The following is an 18,402-nucleotide window of genomic DNA, read 5'->3' as shown; positions in this document are numbered from 1 at the left end:
AAAATTTCATTGGGATTAGGAGATGTTGCTCTTCTTGGATTAAATTCAGCTCATCTCATCTTCAATCATGCAACTCATTGACCTCTTGGCAATCATGATTGATTGAACCCCAATCCCTTGGAGATTCAATCTCTCAAATCTTGATAATCAGCCAATTCCTTGGTCTAATTGCTCATGAAGAGAGATATGCTTGGTCCCTGATTATACCACACATCCTCATAGATCCAAATAGTGGGTAGATTATATGTCACCATATCCAATCCCAAAACCCAGTTCTACTCAAGTGTGAGAAGGGATTTCAAGCATGGTTTCATGTTTTCTTTTCCAAGGTTCCCATGAAACCCATTTTGCATTCAACCTCTTTCCCAAGATGATTGAACACTAGCATGAAGAACGAAATTCCTTCTAGCAAATAAAAAAGAAGATAAAGAAAAGAAGAAATTCACTATCATTAATCTATAAAGTACAACAGAGCTCCCTCTCCCAATGAGAGGGAGTTTAGCTACTCATAGCTTAGAGAAAAGTACAAGAGATGGAAGAGATGAAGTGAAGTGTAAAAGTAAAACTAACTTGCGAATCCAACCCCATTTTCAGTACTTCTAGGGGTTATTTATACTACTCCTATCACTAGAATTAAGAAAATACAAAAGAGAAAAGAAAATTACAGTTGGAAGAAAAAGGAAAAACTCAAAATGTGGCCCATATGCTTGGCGTGTGTCTGGCGCTTGAGTGGCGTGGCACGCCCAGCTTCTCAGCTTGGCTTGGCGCGCCACGCCTGGCTTGCAAGTGGCACGCCCTCTTCTTCAAGCTACCTAGCATGCCACGCCTTCGAGCCCAAGTGGCACGCCCAGGTTCTTCCCCTTTGCATAGTTAGCCTGGCGTGCCACGCCTTCAAACTTAAGTGGCACGCCCAGGCTCTTCCCTCTTGCTCCTCTTCTCTGGAATCTTGAACCAGCGTGGCACGTCCAGGTCTGGCATGCCATGTCCATGATATACACTCCATCCATCTTCTCTGGAAAATAATACTGGCGGGCCATGCCCAGTAGGTGGCGTGCCACTCCCTTAATATACCTTGCCCATTCTTCTCTGGAAAATAGCATTGGCATGCCACGCTTAATAGATGGTGTGCCATGCGCTTAATATGCATGAATGAGTCCCCTATGGTCCAGTGAATGGCATGCCACGCCTTAAGTCCCAAGTGGCACGCCCATGTCTTCTTCTTCCTTGGTGGTAAAGCTGGCATGCCACGCCTTTGACATCAAGTGGCACGCCTAGCTTTGGTACTTCCTTCATGCTTCTCTAGTCAAGTTTATTGGCGTGCCACACCCTGGAGTTCAAATGGCACACCCTTGTTGGTGTGAGCTTCTTCAAGCTTGGCGTGCCACGCCTGGAACCCAAGTAGCACACCCAAGTCATGAGTGAGGTTGGCGTGCCACACCTTCGATATCAAGTGGCACGCCCAATGTTGAGCTTTTCAAGTCCCTCTTCTGGGCCAATGAACTGGTGTGTCACGCCTTCGAGTTCAAGTGGCACGCCCATAGTGTATGAGGGGGTTTGGTGTGCCATGCCCAGCCTAGCGTGCCACGCCCCCTTTGTGATCTTCAAACTTGCTCTCTAGAAATTGATGCTGGCGTGCCATGCCCCATTGCTAGCGTGCCATGCCAATGTTAAGGCTTTCAAGTCCACCTTCTGGAGTTTATAACTGGCGTGCCACGCCTCTTTGTACTTCCTCTCCCTAGCGTGCCATGCCTAGCCTTGGCATGCCACATCCATAGTGGGCTCCATGGACTTCTTCTCTGGACAATGATGTTGGCATGCCACACCTTCGATTTCAAGTGGCATGTCCCCTTATAATTCTCCCACTTTGCCTTCTGGGATTATCAACTAGCGTGGCACGCCCCGTTGCTGGCGTGCCACGACCATATTAATTGGTGGTGTTTGTACCAAGTGGCATGCCCAAATTCACATGCCCAGCTTCTTTTTGTAGATTCCTCATTCCTTTGTTGCTCTTTTTACCTGAAATTCAACATAAACTCATTTCAAAGCAATGTACCATAATATTCACCATTTACTTCATTAAATTGCATTGATTGAATGAAATTATGCTCTTTTTATGGCCCTTTTAGATAAGAGAAAGAGGTAGATGATGCAAGTCATCACAACACCAAACTTAAGCGTTGCTTGTCCCCAAGCAAATCAATATGAGTTATTCTTAAATGGATTGAGACGTGACCTTAAAGAAATGCATTCATAACCAAGGATAGAGGCTAAGTATTAACTCATGTATGAACTTTATTATTTTTATATCATAATGAATTCCTAGACTCTTGAGGATTCTTTTAAGTGCTTGCCTTAGGAGCCCCTTTCTATTGATTGTCACCTTGAAGTAGCAAGAATTGTGCTTATTTTTCTTTTTGATTGTTCTTTTCTTTTCACTTTTCTTTTATTGTTTCAATTGACCATGACTCTAAGTGTTTTATCTCAAGATGACCTTTAGATTAGGCTTTCAATTAGCACTCCCAAACCAGTTGGTTCTAAAGTGCTAGGTGTTGAAACACCCATAAGAATTTACTTGCCCAAGCCTCTCTTCTTGACACATCTTCACCACAAGAATCTACTAAAATCTTGGCTCTTTGAGCTATTTATTTCTTTCTTTTATCCCAGTAGTTGATGCTCAGAGCCTTGGGTCTTTTGCTTACTACTTCTTGGTTCTATGGATATTCAAGGGTCATCCTTAGCATCTACTTGTCATATCCTCTAAGTCCAATTGTTCATTATGACTTATTTTCTTCCAAATTCATTCAAGGTTCTATACTTGTTTCCTCATCTCTTAGCCTTGAATGATCTCACTTGGTCTTAGTCTCTTTGCTCTTGTTTTTGCACAACTCACCATTGATTTTCATGAAAATAAACTACTTTTATTGATTGTGCTAAAACTTAAACAACATTTTCTTTCTCAAACATAAAGGACTCATAAAGATACTTCAAAAACATAAAGAAACTAAGCAACAACTATCAAAATACTAAAACTACTAAACAAAAATACAGAAATTCAGAATTGAAATTTTGCAACCATGGGACTCAACAACCTTTGATTTCTTGGAGCAGCTTCAAGGCATAGGCCCTTTTCCTTTGTCTTTCTTCTTGGAAGAGGATACATCACTATCCTTTTTAGAGGATCCTTCTTGTGCCTTGGTGCCTTTGGGCTTCCAAAAACCCAGCCTTCTCATGTAGGTCCTCTCATCCTCTTTGTGCTTGGCTAATATCTCTTCTTGCCTAGCACTTTGCTCTTCCATTCCTTGTATGAATGTTGGATATCTGGGGTTCAAGGTGGCCACAGCATTACACAAGTGGTTCAGCTTTGCCTATGCTCTGAGCTCTTTTTCTTGTAGGCCGAGTTTGTCGAAGGCAGATTTGAACAAGATATCTGCGAAGCTTCCTTGGTCTACCAACGTTCAATGAAGATTAGCGTTGGCGAGTATGATGGTAATGACCATGGGATCATCATGCCCTGGGATGATGCCTGTTGCGTCTTCTTGGGTAAAGGTAATAGTGGGGAGGTCGGGTGACCTATCCCTTTCTCCGACATGATATACCTCTTTAAGGTGTCTTTTGCGAGATGATTTAGAGATTCTTCCTCCTACGAATCCCCTATTTATCATATGAATATATCTCTCAGGGGTGTGAGGTGGGCGTTCAACTCATCTGACCTCTTCATCCCTTCTTCTTTTTCTCGGTTCATCCGCTTTATTGGCTAAGTACCGATCTAGTCGCCCTTCTCTTGCAAATTTTTCTATGACATTCTTTAGGTCGAAGCATTTGTTGGTAGAATGTCCGTAGATTCGGTGGTATTCGCAGTACTCTGTATGACTTCCCCCTCCTCTTTTGTGTTTTATTGGACGAGGTGGTGAGATCTTCTCAGTGTTGCATATTTCTCGGTAAACATCCACAAGAGACACCCGAAGAGGGGTGTAGTTATGGTATTTTTGTGGTTTCTCAGTGGGTTCGTCTCCTTTCTTCCTGGATTCTTTATCCTGGTTCCGAGGTGGGTAGGAGAATCCGGCCTTTGAGTTATGTCCTAATCGGGAGTTTTCCTCCATGTTGATGTATTTTTCAGCCCTTTCTTGAACCTCGTTTAGAGATTGGTTTTTTTTTTTATATTGAGTGGCTAAAAGATCCTTCTCATAGGCCATTGATGAGACCCATGATGGCTGCTTCTGTTGGCAGACTTTGTATGTCTAGACATGCCTTGTTGAATCTTTCCATGTAATTGCGGACGCTCTCCCGATCTCCTTGCTTAATCCCTAACAGACTTGGGGCATGTTTGGCTTTGTCTTTTTGGATGGAGAACCTGGCTAGGAACTTCTTGGCGAGGTCATCGAAGCTTGCTATTGACCTTGGTGGCAAGCTGTCGAACCACTTTATTGCCGCTTTGGTTAAGGTGGTCGGGAAAGCTTTACAGCGGATTGCATCTGAGGCGTTGATAAACTCCATTTTTAGGGTTTATCTTGTATGGATTTTTGAGGGTTTTATCAATGGTCCTTCACACTTATTCATATAAAAATGCATGATTTTGTGTTCCTTTCTCAACTTTGCTTCATGGATGAAAACATGCTTCTTTTACATCAAATTAGATATATTTTAACCCTCCTCTATTACTATTCAATGTCGTGATCTGTTTGTTAAGTGATTTCAGAGCTTATAAGGCAAGGATGACTTGGAAGAGAGAGAGGAAACATGCATAAAGGAAGGGAGCATCGAAAATGGAGCTTTGGAGTTTTGAGCAGCGACGCGTGCGCGTGCCTTGCGTGTACGCGTGGATGCGAACTACCAAGATCGGCGCAAAGAAGCCAAAGCCAGAAGTCGGCACATTTGCATGGCTAAACCAGAACCTCATGGACGCGCACGCATGCTTGATGCGTGCGCGTGGATTGTAAAGCTCCAGGGATGCGTACGCGTGCTGTGTGCGTACGCGTCGATGCCGCATGTGATTTTTAAAGAGAAAACATAACCAGCGATTTCAGAGCAGTTACAGACCCTGTTTGGAGCAGAATTTCTGGCGGAAAAAGCATAAGAGGACTAAGGATTGAGGGATCCACATCTATTCACTCATTTTACACACATTTTAGATATTTTCTTAGTCAGTTACATTTTGTAGATAGAGAAATTCTCACCTCTCTCTAAGATTTTGCTCTCTCCATTCCAATTTCTCTTGGATTCCTTTGGTGAAATCAATTTCTAATTCAGTTCTACTTTGATTCAAGTTGTAGATCTAATTCTCCTCCTCTCAATTAGTGTTCTTTTGATTCATTCACTTTGGATCTTAGGTTTGTGACTTTGTTATTTTGATTTTGATCAATGAAGTGAGGAATTTCATTCAATTATTTGATTGTTGATGTTTGATGTAAATTAGATAGCTTGAATTCAATTCCTTTTCTTGATTTCATAATGTCTCTTACTATTGCTCACCAATTGTTTGAGGAAATGACAATCCTAGCTATGGAGTAGATTCTTCTTTCTTGGCTTAGGGGTTGAGTGTTGGAAACACTTGAATAGTTAGTATCAATTATTGACTATCAATTGATAATTGTTAATTGACTTGTAGGCCACTAGAGCTAAACTTCATTAGAACTTGTGCCTCAAGATAATTACTTTCACTTGACTTTCCTCCATGATTAGAGGTCAACTAAGTGAAGCAATGATTGATTGTTGTCACAATTGATGGAAGCTATAATGATGAAACTTCCAATGCTCACCCTTAGCTAAGGCTTTTATCTTGATTGATTATTGTTCATTGTTGTTAGCTAAAATTCTTACACAAAACTCTCAAAACCACAAAGGCTTCCTAATCAATGATGTGCATTCTAAGGCGATTCCTAGGGAAGACGACTCGGGACTAATACTCTCGGTTATAGATTTTAGAATTGTTTGATGTGAAATTTGCGTGCCGGTTAGACTATACTCACGATTGGACTTATTGATAATTTCTATACCGGCATAAAAATCTCACATCAAAATGGCATCGTTGCCGGGGAATTGCATATGTGTGCCATGTTATTGGTTAGTGTGAATATGTTAATATGTGAATACTTGCATTTTCTCTTGATTGTTTGTTTGTTTGATTGATAGTTAGGATTAGTTTTTGTTTAGTTCAATTCGTTGTCATGAGCTCTATATCTCCTTCCTTGTATGATGCATTCACTACCGGATCCGAGCTTAGCCCCATTTAATCCGGAAATTGAAAGAACTTTGCTTCACATTAGGCAAGTTCGGAGGCGGTTAGCCTTTGAGGAAGGTGAAAAGGGTTTTACCAATTCACCAACCACATCTGAGGTCAATTCCGAATTGTCATTTGAAGAAGGCACTATATACTCTTCCGTTGATACTACTAATAGTTCTTCTCTTGATCTAGGTGCCGACACTATGGCCGCTCCATGGAGAGTGACTCTCAAGGAAGCGGGTGCACCAGACTTTGTTCTCCAACCTCTTCATGTGCTTCACCCAAACTTGAATGCAAACTTTGAACTTAAGACCGTCTTGATCAATCTTTTACCAAAGTTCCACGAACTTCCCGCACAAAATCCTATTAGACACCTCATGGACTTTCATGGTGTGTGCTCAAAAACTAGGTGAGAAGGATCCGATGAGGTTGCCATATGGTTGTTTGCCTTCCCATTCTCTCTTGAGGGAAGAGCCAAGGAGTGGTTCTATACTTTACCTAGTGAGGTTGTTTCCAATTGGGGCTTGCTTAGAAGGGAGTTCCTATATAAATTCCTTCTCTCGGAAGCAACAGACAAGCTAAGAAAAGAGATCTCATGCATTGTCCAAGGCGATACGGAAACTCTATACGAGTATTGGGAGCGGTTTCGCAAGCTTCTAGATTCATGTCCCAACCACATGATTGATAATCGAGTTTTGCTTAGCTATGTGTGTCAAGGAATGAGACCACAAGACAAGACTCTATTGGATGCTTCAAGAAATGGTTCTTTGTCAAAGTATAGGACGGCGGAGGAGGCATGGCAACTCATTACCGACTTGGCCGAGTCCACTCAACATGCTAGACGGAGGACCTACCATCCAAAGACCGTAAATGAAGTATTTTCTAGTAGTGAGACCGCTGCCCTTGCCAAATCCTTGGGTGAGATGACAAGCATTCTTAAGCAACTCCAGCTTGGCCAACAACAACAACCTCAACAACAATCTCAACCTCCATCCCCTCGACACCAATCAAGTCAACAATTGGTTCTCCAACGTGTGTGCAGGATTTGCTCTTGTTACTCTCATTACACGGATGAGTGTCCAAACCTCTAAGAAGACAATACCCTCACGGCTACCCATAATTTCTATGACCGCCCGAATCAAGGATTCTACCAACAAGGGGGCAATTTCAACCAAGGGTATCCTCAACAAGGAAGCAATTACAATTAAGGGGGTAGCAATTATAACCAAGGTTGGAGAGATAATGCCAACCAAGGGTGACGGGACAATTATCAACAAGGGGGTAGGGACAATGGAGGCAACCAAAGATAGAACAACAACAAGTCACAAAACTGATACTCACAAAACCAACCATACCCTTAACAAAACCAAGGAAAAAAACTACCAAATCTACCAACCACCATACCGAAGACAACCACCTCAACCCAACTAATCACAAAATCCCCAACTCACCTATCCTTCCCCTCCCAACCAAGATGAGAGTGACGTCGGGATTTTTACCAGTAAAGAATTTCATAAAAACAGTCGCGTTGTAGATATAGTCTCTAAACCGACAGAAATCCCTTCGTACAAACGTTTTGGTTGTCACAAGTAACAAACCCCTTTAAAATTGATAACCGAGTATTAAACCTCGGGTCGTCTTCTCAAGGAATTGCAGGGAGGTATGTTCTTATTATTGGCTATGAAAATTGTGAATTCGGGGTTTTGAGAATGAGGAATAAATATGGCAAATAATTTAAATGACAATTAAAATAAATAAATACTGTAAAACAAATTCTTTGGCAAGGTACGAGAAATTAGAAATCCAGACTTAGTTATTCTTATCAATAATAATGAAAGTTGAATCTTAATTCCACTTAGTCAACCTTTGCTAAAGCAAAGGAAAGTCAATGGACTAATTAATTGTCCTTCGAATCCTATTTATTTCCTAAGAAAAGGTTGGGATTATTGAAGTTCAGTTCAATTAGCAAAGATAACAGTTATCAATTATGTTGAGCTAAGATAACTCCTGAGTTACTGATTTCTTAACCAAGACCAAAAGGAAGGAAATTAAGTCTACTAGAATAACAATATCTTCAGATTAGGGATAATAAAAAGGGACAATTATAAACTGAAATACCTCAAATTATATTAAATAAAAATGTCAATTCTAACATGGACAATATCAATAGCCAATTGGGCAACATCAATCAAACACAATAAAAGCTTCAGAGTAAACAAAAATAGAAGAGAAATTAAATAGTAAAAGGAATATTGAACCTGGGGTCGAGAGTCACTCTTAAAAACTAAGAGAAGTCCTAAATCCTAATCCTAAGAGAGAGAGAGAAGAGAACCTATCTCTCTAAAACTACATCTAAAACATGAAAAGTGAATTATGAGTGAATAATTATGAATACATGCATTCCCCCACTTTATAGCCTCTAATCTGTGTGTTCTGGGCTGAAAACTGGGTCAAAAGCAGCCCAGAAGTCACTTCCAGCGCTTTCTGGTCCGTACAGGTCGCGGAAAAGTGACGCGGCCGCATGGCTCACGCGGCCGCGTGGGTTGCATTCCTGCCAAGTCACGCGTCCGCGTGACTCACGCGTTCGCGTCACCTGGCGTCGAGGCAGCTATAGCAAATTATATATCAAATCGAAGCCCCGGACGTTAGCTTTCCAACGCAACTAAAACCGCATCGTTTAGACATCTGTAGCTAAAGTTATCGCTGTTTGAGTGCGAAGAGGTCAGGTTGGACAGCTTAGCAGTTTCTCCAACTTCTTGTATTCCTTCCACTTTTGCATGCTTCCTTTCCATCCTCTGAGCCATTCCTGCCTTGTAATCTCTGAAAACACTTAACACACATATCAAGGCATCTAATGGTATAAAAGGAGAATTAATATTAATAAAATTAAGGTCAAAGAAGCATGTTTTCAATCAAAGCACATAATTAGGAAGGAAAATGTAAAACATGCAAATAGTATGAATAAGTAGGTAAAGAGTAGATAAAAAAACCACTCAATTGAGCACAAGATAAACCATGAAATATGGGTTTATCAACCTCCCCACACTTAAACATTAGCATGTCCTCATGCTAAGCTCAAGAGAAACTATAAAGATGAAGAGGAATGATAGAATGTATGAGATGCAACCTATGAATGCAACTAAATGAAAAATGTTTCTACTTACTTGGTTAAAAGCAAATAAATCCCCAAGAATAAATATGAACTGGATTTCACTAATTCAAATCATAAAAATGAAGTACAAATAGACTTGTAGAAGAAAATAGCTCATGAAAGTTGTGAACAAAGAATCGAGCATCGAACCCTCACTTAGTAGTGTATATCCCTCTAATCACTCAAGTGTTTTAGGTTCGATTCTCTCAATTCTCTACTAACCTTGCTTTCTAAGACTTGCTCTTCATCTAACAATCAACATAAATTTAATGCATAAATACACATATCAAGAGGTCTTTTAAGGGTTGTAATGGGGTTAGGGTCAAGGTAGGATTGTATTTGGCCAAGTGGACTAAAATCTGAATCCTTAATTAACTTAAACTTTTCCACTTAACTTAAACAATCCATGTAATCATAATACAACATCTAACCATCCATTAACCATGTTTTCCACATATTCATGCATTCTAATTTCAAGTATAATTCATATGCATTGCTTTCACCGCTTACTTTGGGGCATTTTGTCCCCTTTCACTTATTTTGCTCTTATATATATATATATATATATATATATATATATATATATATATATATATATATATATATATATTCTCAATGCATATGATTAAATTATTGGATGCATGAATTATGTCCCAAACATTTCTTTCACATTTTTTTAGAAAATTCTAACATACTCAATTTTCAAACCAAATGTTTCCAAACCCACTTTTTCCCACACTTAATTCATAAGCATTCTCACTAGTCTAAGCTAACCAAGGATTCAAATTAAGGACATTATTATTTTTCGCTTAGAGTTAATGATGTGCTAAAGTAAAGAATAAAGGGGTAAAATAGGCTCAACATTGGTTTGCAAGGGATAATGAAAGGTAAGGCCATATGGGTATGTAAGCTCAGTGAAACAAAGGCCTCAATCATGTAAGTGCATGCATACATCAAATAAATGGAAATATAGAATTAAGCAAGACAAAGATCACATTTTTAGAGAGAACAACATACACCAAAAATAAAATTATTGGTTGGTAAAATGCAACCAATCAAATAGGCTCAAAATCTCACTGGTTTTGTGTTCGAGCTCTAAACTATGTTCCAAAATAATATTTCTTCAAACAAGTTTTTCAAAAAGTTTTATTCAAATTAGTGAAATACTATAAAAATTTCTTGAAAAAGAAGAATATTAATTTAACCAAGTAGTAAAATATGCACAAAAATAATTAAACATGCAAATGCAACAACTAATCTACAAAGAAAATTTAAACATTGGTGTTGAGACAAGAAAGTACTAACCCATGGAGATCGGTATTGACCTCTCCACACTTAAAGATTGCACCGTCCTCGGTGCATGCTGAGATGTGCAGGTGGATGGGGGTTGTGGTTCCTCAGCTGGTGCTCTCTTGTAGAGGCTTTCTCTTAACCCGTTTTGGTGGCCAGCCTGAAAAAGAGAGAAGAGAAAGGCACATGAAGTCAAAGGGGTGGAGCAAAGAGGAGGGCGGTACGAGTGATAATCATGCCAAGCAAAAGAAATAGTGAATGAAAGACATGGTCGCGATTCCATGTGATCAGTTCATCAATGGAAATATAGCAAGGCATGGGGAGTATTGGATGCAAGATGTTTATTAGCATGCCGGCAAGGGCATGAGTAGCATAGATCAAGCATCAAAATCTTTTAATGTATTGTTAGTCGTGAGAAACTAACAATAACCTTTGTATTAACAATTATATTTAATTAATAAAATAGTAAAGGGAATTTGTGAAAAGCGGGCATTTATAGTAATAGATTAAAAGAAATCTTAAAAATAGTGCACAATGCCATACAGGCGTTTTCACAAACACATAGCATGCACGATAAATAAGCTATTTGAAAGTATTAAATTGAACATGCAAGCAATCCTTTAAAAAGTAATATATAATTGTCAAATAATCCACAAAAATATAGAAAATCAATGACCCAAATAAAATTCCAACACCAATGAAAATAATGCAATGAATGAAAGGATGCAATTAAGTAAAAGAAAATGAAAGATAAGGAGAATGAGAAGGGAAAGAACTGAGTAAGAAAGGAGGAAGGGAAAAATTAGGATTGGGAAAGAAAAGATAAGATATTTGGCAAATTGAGGTTGAGCTGTGCGGCGCAAGCGACGCGGCCGCGTGGGGCACACGTTCGCGTGGATGCGCTTTAAGTATGGTCACGCGGTCGCGTCAGTCACGCGGTCGCGTGACCCATGTTATGCTTCTGGCACGAGTGCAGCCTCGCGCCAGCACAACTCTCTGTTTAAATTAATTTATTTGTCAAAATAGGGTGACGCGATCGTGTGGATGGCCATTTTTGGAAAATGACGCGGTCGCGTAGGGCACGCGGTCGCGTGGGAGGGCTTAGGCTTCTAGCACGAGTCCAGCCCAATTCCAGCACAACTTTCGGCCATGCACCTTTTTGACGTCGAAAATCAGGGTATGCGGCCGCGTGGGTCACTGGTGCACGAAATTGTGATCATCAATGGCGCCATCAACATGGTACGCTCATTGCAATCTCAACTCTCTATCACAACTCCGCACAACTAACCAGCAAGTGCACTGGGTCGTCCAAGTAATAAACCTTACGCGAGTAAGGGTCGATCCCACGGAAATTGTTGGTATGAAGCAAGCTATGGTCACCTTGTAAATCTTAGTCAGGCAGACTCAAATGGATATAGATGATGAACAAAACATAAAGATAAAGATAGAGATACTTATGTATATCATTGGTGAGAGCTTCAGATAAGCGTATGAAGATGCTGTCCCTTCCGTCTCTCTGCTTTCCTACTGTCTTCATCCAATCCTTCTTACTCCTTTCCATGGCAAGCTTATGCAAGGGTTTCACCGTTGTCAGTGGCTACCTCCCATCCTCTCAGTGGAAATGTTCAACGCACCCTGTCACGGCACGGCTATCCATCTATCGGTTCTCGATCAGGCCGGAATAGAATCCAGTGATTCTTTTGCGTCTGTCACTAACGCCCCGCCCTCAGGAGTTTGAAGCACGTCACAGTCATTCAATCATTGAATCCTACTCAGAATACCACAGACAAGGTTAGACCTTCCGGATTCTCTTGAATGCCGCCATCAGTTCTTGCCTATACCATGAAGACTCTGATCTCACGGAATGGCTGGCTCGTTTGTCAGGCGAGCGCTCGGTTGTCAGGCGATCAACCATGCATCGTGTATCAGGAATCCAAGAGATAAACATTAGAGCCTCGTTTGCTTGTAGAACAAAAGTGGTTGTCAGTCACTTTGTTCATAAGTGAGAATGATGATGAGCGTCACATAATCATCACATTCATCAAGTTCTTGAGTGCGAATGAATATCTTAGAATAAGAACAAGCGGAATTGAATAGAAGAACAATAGTAATTGCATTAATACTCGAGGTACAGCAGAGCTCCACACCTTAATCTATGGTGTGTAGAAACTCCACCGTTGAAAATACATAAGAACAAGGTCTAGGCATGGCCGAATGGCCAGCCTCCCAAAGTGATCAAAAGATCTAAAGATCAAAAGATTCCAAAGATCAGAAGATGAAAATACAATAGTAAAAGGTCCTATATATAGAAAACTAGTAGCCTAGGGTGTACAGAGATGAGTAAATGACATAAAAATCCACTTCCGGGCCCACTTGGTGTGTGCTTGGGCTGAGCAATGAAGCATTTTCGTGTAGAGACTCTTCTTGGAGTTAAACGCCAGCTTTTGTGCCAATTTGGGCGTTTAACTCCCATTTTGGTGCCAGTTCCGGCGTTTAACGCTGGGAAATCTGAAGGTGACTTTGAACGCCGGTTTGGGCCATCAAATCTTGGACAAAGTATGGACTATCATATATTGCTGGAAAGCCCAGGATGTCTACTTTCTAACGCCGTTGAGAGCGCGCCAATTGGGCTTCTGTAGCTCCAGAAAATCCACTTAGAGTGCAGGGAGGTTAGAATCCAACAGCATCTGCAGTCCTTTTCAGTCTCTGAATCAGATTTTTGCTCAGGTCCCTCAATTTCAGCCAGAAAATATCTGAAATCACAGAAAAACACACAAACTCATAGTAAAGTCCAGAAAAGTGAATTTTAGCTAAAAACTAATAAAAATATACTAAAAACTCAACTCAAACTACTAAAAACACACTAAAAACAATGCCAAAAAGCGTACAAATTATCCGCTCATCACAACACCAAACTTAAATTGTTGCTTGTCCTCAAGCAACTGTAAATCAAATAAGATAAAAAAAAGAGAATATGCAATGAACTCCAAAAACATCTATGAAGATCAGTATTAATTAGATGAGCGGGGCTTTTAGCTTTTTGCCTCTGAATAGTTTTGGCATCTCACTTTATCCTTTGAAATTCAGAATGATTGGCTTCTTTAGGAACTCAGAATCCAGATAGTGTTATTGATTCTCCTAGTTAAGTATGATGATTCTTGAACACAGCTACTTTATGAGTCTTGGCCGTGGCCCAAAGCACTCTGTCTTCCAGTATTACCACCGGATACATACATGCCACAGACACATAATTGGGTGAACCTTTTCAGATTGTGACTCAGCTTTGCTAGAGTCCCCAATTAGAGGTGTCCAGGGTTCTTAAGCACACTCTTTTTGCCTTGGATCACAACTTTATTTCTTTCTTTTTCTTTCTTTTTCTTTTTCTCCCTTTTTTCGTTTTTTTTTGTATTCACTGCTTTTTCTTGCTTCAAGAATCATTTTTATGATTTTTCAGATCCTCAGTAACATGTCTCCTTTTTCATCATTCTTTCAAGAGCCAACATTCATGAACCACAAATTCAAAAGACATATGCACTGTTTAAGCATACATTCAGAAAACAAAAGTGTTGCCACCACATCAAAATAATTAAACTGTTATAAAATTCAAAATTCATGCAATTCTTTTCTTTTTCAATTAAGAACAAATTTTTTATTTAAGAGAAGTGATGGATTCATAGGACATTCATAACTTTAAGGCATAGACACTAAGACACTAATGATCATAAGACACAAACATAGACAAACATAAGCATGAAAATTTCGAAAAACAAGAAAATAAAGAACAAGGAGATTAAAGAACGGGTCCACCTTAGTGATGGCGGCTTGTTCTTCCTCTTGAAGGTCTTATGGAGTGCTTGAGCTCCTCAATATCTCTTCCTTGTCTTTGTTGCTCCTCTCTCATGATTCTTTGATCTTCTTTAATTTCATGGAGGAGGATGGAATATTCTTGGTGCTCCACCCTTAGTTGTCCCATGTTGGAACTCAATTCTCCTAGGGAGGTGTTAATTTGCTCCCAATAGTCTTGTGGAGGAAAGTGCATCCCTTGAGGCATCTCAGGGATCTCATGATGAGAGGGGTCTCTTGTTTGCTCCATCCTCTTCTTAGTAATGGGCTTGTCCTCATCAATGAGGATGTCTCCCTCTATGTCAACTCCAACTGAATAACAGAGGTGATAAATGAGGTGAGGAAAGGCTAACCTTGCCAAGGTAGAGGACTTGTCCGCCACCTTATAAAGTTCTTGGGCTATAACCTCATGAACTTCCACTTCTTCTCCAATCATGATGCTGTGGATCATGATGGCTCGGTCTAGAGTAACTTCAAACCGGTTGCTAGTGAGAATGATTGAGCGTTGGATAAACTCCAACCATCCTCTAGCCACGGGCTTGAGGTCATGCCTTCTTAATTGAACCGGCTTCCCTCTTGAATCTCTCTTCCATTGGGCGCCCTCTTCACAAATGTCAGTGAGGACTTGGTCCAACCTTTGATCAAAGTTGACCCTTCTAGTGTAAGGATGTTCATCTCCTTGCATCATAGGCAAGTTGAATGCCAACCTTACATTTTCCGGACTAAAATCCAAGTATTTCCCCCGAACCATAGTAAGCCAATTCTTTGGATCCGGGTTCACACTTTGATCATGGCTCTTGGTGATCCATGCATTGGCATAGAACTCTTGAACCATTAAGATTCTGACTTGTTGAATGGGGTTGGTAAGAACTTCCCAACCTCTTCTTCGGATCTCATGTCGGATCTCCGGATATTCACTCTTTTTGAGTGAAAAAGGGACCTCGGGGATCACCTTCTTCAAGGCCACAACTTCATAGAAGTGGTCTTGATGCACCCTTGAGATGAATCTCTCCATCTCCCATGACTCGGAGGTGGAAGCTTTTGCCTTCCCTTTCCTCTTTCTAGAGGTTTCTCCGGCCTTGGATGCCATAAATGGTTATGGAAAAACAAAAAGCAATGCTTTTACCACACCAAACTTAAAAGGTTTGCTCGTCCTCGAGCAAAAGAAGAAAGAAGAGAGTAGAAGAAGAAGAAATGAGGAAGAAGGGAATGGCTTTGTGTTCGGCCAAAGAGGGGGAGAAGTGGTGTTTAGGTTGTGTGAAAATGAAGGGGTGAAGAAGGAAGAGGGTGGTGGGGTTGGTGGGGATCCTGTGGGGTCCACAGATCCTGAGGTGTCAAGGAAAAGTCATCCCTGCACCAAGTGGCAAGAAAATTTGCGTTTTGTGCCAAATCTGGCGTTAAACGCCGGGCTGGTGCCCATTTCTGGCGTTTAACGCCAGGTTCTTGCCCTTTCTTGGCGTTTAACGCCAGTCTGGTGCCCCTTTCTGGCGTTAAATGCCCAGAATGGTGCCAGACTGGGCGTTAAACGCCCAACTGCTAGCCTTACTGGCGTTTAAACGCCAGCAACATCTTCCTCCAGGGTGTGCTGTTTTTCTTCCTGTTTTTCATTTTGTTTTTGATTTTTCAACTGATTTTGTGACTTCTCATGATCATCAACCTACAAAAAAACATAAAAGAACAAAAGAAAATAGATAAAATATAACATTGGGTTGCCTCCCAACAAGCGCTTCTTTAATGTCAGTAGCTTGACAGAGGGCTCTCATGGAGCCTCACAGATACTCAGAGCAATGTTGGAACCTCCCAACACCAAATTTAGAGTTTGAATGTGGGGGTTCAACACCAAACTTATAGTTTGGTTGTGGCCTCCCAACACCAAACTTAGAGTTTGACTGTGGGGGCTCTGTTTGACTCTGATTTGAGAGAAGCTCTTCATGCTTCCTCTCCATGGTGACAGAGGGGTATCCTTGAGCCTTAAACACAAAGGATTCTTCATTTACTTGAATGATCAGTTCACCTCTATCAACATCAATCACAGCCTTTGCTGTGGCTAGGAAGGGTCTGCCAAGGATGATAGATTCATCCATGCATTTCCCAGTCTCTAGGACTATGAAATCAGTAGGGATGTAATGGTCTTCAACTTTCACCAGAACATCATCTACAAGTCCATAAGCTTGTTTTCTTGAGTTGTCTGCCATCTCTAGTGAGATTCTTGCAGCTTGTACCTCAAAGATCCCTAGCTTCTCCATTACAGAGAGAGGCATGAGGTTTACACTTGACCCTAAGTCACACAGAGCCTTCTTGAAGGTCATGGTGCCTATAGTACAAGGTATGGAAAACTTCCCAGGATCTTGTCTCTTTTGAGGTAATTTCTGCCTAGACAAGTCATCCAGTTCTTTGGTGAGCAAAAGGGGTTCATCCTCCCAAGTCTCATTACCAAATAACTTGTCATTTAGCTTCATCATTGCTCCAAGGTATTTAGCAACTTGCTCTTCAGTGACATACTCATCCTCTTCAGAGGAAGAATACTCATCAGAGCTCATGAATGGCAGAAGTAAATTCATTGGAATCTCTATGGTCTCATTTTGAGCCTCAGATTCCCATGGTTCCTCATTAGGGAACTCATTGGAAGTCAGTGCACGCCCATTGAGGTCTCCCTCAGTGGCGTTCACTTCCTCTCTCTCCTCTCCAAATTCGGCCATGTTGATGGCCTTGCACTCTCCTTTTGGATTTTCTTCTGTATTGCTTGGAAGAGTACTAGGAGGGAGTTCAGTAACTTTCTTGCTCAGCTGTCCCACTTGTGCCTCCAAATTCCTAATGGAGGACCTTGTTTCAGTCATGAAACTTTGAGTGGTTTTGATTAGATCAGAGACCATGGTTGCTAAGTCAGAGGTGTTCTGCTTAGAACTCTCTGTCTGTTGCTGAGAAGATGATGGAAAAGGCTTGCCATTGCCTGTTTCTTCCACCATTATTGTTGTTGAAACCTTGTTGAGGTCTCTCTTGATTCTTCCATGAGAAATTTGGATGATTCTCCATGAAGAATTATAGGTGTTTCCATAGGGTTCTCCTAGGTAATTCACCTCTTCCATTGAAGGGTTCTCAGGATCATAAGCTTCTTCTTCAGATGAAGCATCCTTAGTACTGCTTGGTGCATTTTGCATTCCAGACAGACTTTGAGAAATCAAATTGACTTGTTGAGTCAATATCTTGTTCTGAGCCAGAATGGCATTCAGAGTATCAATCTCAAGAACTCCTTTCTTCTGACTTGTCCCATTGTTCACAGGATTCCTTTCAGAAGTGTACATGAATTAGTTATTTGCAACCATTTCAATTAGTTCTTGAGCTTCTGTAGGCGTCTTCTTCAGATGAAGAGATCCTCCAGCAGAGCTATCCAAAGACATCTTGGATAGTTCAGAGAGACCATCATAGAAAATACCTATGATGCTCCATTCAGAAAGCATGTCAGAGGGACATTTTCTGATCAATTGTTTGTATCTTTCCCAAGCTTCATAGAGGGATTCTCCATCCTTCTGTCTGAAGGTTTGGACTTCCACTCTAAGCTTACTCAATTTTTGAGGTAGAAAGAACTTTGCCAAGAAGGCATTGACTAGCTTTTCCCATGAGTCCAGGCTTTCTTTAGGTTGTGAGTCCAACCATGTCCTAGCTCTGTCTCTTACAGCAAAAGGGAATAGCATAAGTCTGTAGACCTCAGGGTCAACCCATTAGTCTTGACAGTGTCACAGATTTGCAAGAATTCAGCTAAGAACTGATGAGGATCTTCCAATGGAAGTCCATGGAACTTGCAATTCTGTTGCATTAGAGAAACTAATTGAGGCTTAAGCTGAAAGTTGTTTGCTCCAATGGCAGGGATAGAGATGCTTCTCCCATAGAAGTCGGGAGT

At 40.8% G+C, this 18,402-nt stretch overlaps 1 non-coding gene across 1 annotated transcript; it reads left to right on the top strand.

Moving 5' to 3' along the window:
- The first annotated feature begins 17,956 nt into the window (after window positions 1–17,956).
- LOC130948911 (small nucleolar RNA R71) lies at window positions 17,957–18,064 on the top strand. Its single transcript, XR_009073293.1, has one exon. It is a non-coding gene; the product is annotated as a small nucleolar RNA R71 (small nucleolar RNA).
- The last annotated feature ends 338 nt before the right edge of the window (window positions 18,065–18,402 follow it).

The sequence above is a fragment of the Arachis stenosperma genome, chromosome 1 (genome assembly GCF_014773155.1).
Source record: "Arachis stenosperma cultivar V10309 chromosome 1, arast.V10309.gnm1.PFL2, whole genome shotgun sequence".
NCBI lineage: Eukaryota > Viridiplantae > Streptophyta > Magnoliopsida > Fabales > Fabaceae > Arachis > Arachis stenosperma.
This window is presented reverse-complemented; position numbering and strand designations above follow the sequence as displayed.